Genomic DNA, 1830 nt, shown 5'->3' with positions numbered 1-1830 from the left:
TAAATTCTCACATAACATGATATACTTTTAAGCACACGAAGATCCAAACGAAAGCATTGATCTATCCAAATAAACAATGAAAGTGGCAAATAACAATTATTATCTCTTTCCTTCAAAAAAAAAAAAAAAGAGAAGCAAATCATTATTTCTGTATTTAAGGTTTATTCTAATAGAGTAACAGATATTAAGATGTTCTAACTTTTGTTCTTTTAGAAATGGATATAGACGATCAAAAGAGGGGTTAAAGAACTGATTTTTATGCATAAAGGAACCCAGAATTTTTCATATTACAGATAAAAAGCTCGAAGGCCAAGAGCCATTGAAATAAGAGGCGAAAGGGTGGAGATGGAGACGGGAAGATACTCCAGCGTTCTCTCGGGGGACAAGAGGGGTATTGCAGGGGGAGGAATCTCGAGGGGAAAGGCGAGGAAGAGAGAAAAAGGATTTATTACAGTAATATTTCAACTTGCATCAACTGGCGCCCGTGGCCTAATGGATAAGGCGTCTGACTTCTAATCAGGCGATTGTGGGTTCGAGTCCCACCGGGCGTGCTTCATATGTTTTTACCATCTCCTTTCTTTGCTCTCCTTTTTTTTTCTTTTTTTTTTGTTTTTGTTTTTTGTTTTTTATTATTTTATTTTTGTTTTTCTATTATGATGTTCCTGTCTCATTTCACTTATCATTTTCATAATATGGCACTCGAGGGTTTTTTTATTAATTATATCTATTTTTGTTTTTCTCTTACGATCTTCATATCTCACTTCATTTATCAAGTTCATGATATGACTTGCTACCATTTTACTTGATAAAAAAAAATTACTCATGGCTTATAGCAGTTCAACAGGAAAACCAAAGAACCAAATTTAAGATCCAGCTTGATTTCCATAAGATTGAACTGCATTTGCCGCGAAGCGATCCACCGTAATGGATCTGCCAAGTTTAACTTTCTTAACCAATTAGTAGTATCTAACTTGTACAATTATTTTGATAAAATATATTTTCATTTTAGCATATATATAAAACTAATTTCATGTATTTTATTTTTAAAATGTTTTTGGTTTGACCAGCAACACTGTTAGACAAAGCTCCCTCAACATGATCACAGGGACTTGAAAATTGCAATCACAAAAGATGCCCTTTATCCGCTCTACAATTCTTTCACTCAAGTTACAGTGTTATTTTGATTAATAACCACGGACATACGCCGCCTGCGGACATTTAAAGTATCAAAATTTCATTTGCATTGTAATACAATAAGTATTTAAGTGTCACATAAAATGCATCATTTGCATCATAATGAAAGTCAAAAATTAATTAAAAAAAAAATCTAGCAAAATTTTGACTCTCCAGCTTTAGCATTTAATGGGCTACGACACTTGAAACATACAAGGTGCGACATACCGGTAGTCATTTAAGGTGATTCTTGAGAAAGGATGCTTTATGTCACTTACCAAGTGAACGATAATTATAACTTAAAATATGCAAACATCGGTAAAGAACAAATATCACTATTTAATAGAATGTGCATTGGAAAGCTTTGATGAGTCCCACAAACGCTTGGAACTTCTCCAACAAATTTTGCCAAGGCTGCAGGATAGGTCAAACAAGAAGTGCTCTTTCTTTTCCCCAGGATAAGTTGATGTACATGTTATATAACCTTCATAGACTTCTCCATTCACATTGTCTTCATAAACTTCTTAAGCATATTAAGGTCACCACAACGTTAAGTAACTCTTAGACCTGCTAGGAAATTACTGAAGGCTTCACCTGGTATCCCTGGAATTATGCAAGCAGCTGGATTTTCTACCATCAGGCTAAGCAGCACATGTA

At 34.3% G+C, this 1830-nt stretch overlaps 1 non-coding gene across 1 annotated transcript; it reads left to right on the top strand.

The window, feature by feature from the left end:
* Positions 1-478: 478 nt before the first annotated feature.
* Positions 479-551, top strand: TRNAR-UCU (transfer RNA arginine (anticodon UCU)). Its single transcript has one exon. It is a non-coding gene; the product is annotated as a tRNA-Arg (tRNA).
* The last annotated feature ends 1279 nt before the right edge of the window (positions 552-1830 follow it).

The sequence above is a fragment of the Phoenix dactylifera genome, chromosome 11 (genome assembly GCF_051530095.1).
Source record: "Phoenix dactylifera cultivar Ajwa chromosome 11, Ajwa_hap1_PhDact_Kaust_v1.1, whole genome shotgun sequence".
NCBI classification, from domain to species: domain Eukaryota; kingdom Viridiplantae; phylum Streptophyta; class Magnoliopsida; order Arecales; family Arecaceae; genus Phoenix; species Phoenix dactylifera.
Note: the sequence above shows the minus strand (reverse complement) of the source record. Positions and strands in the feature narration are given on the sequence as shown.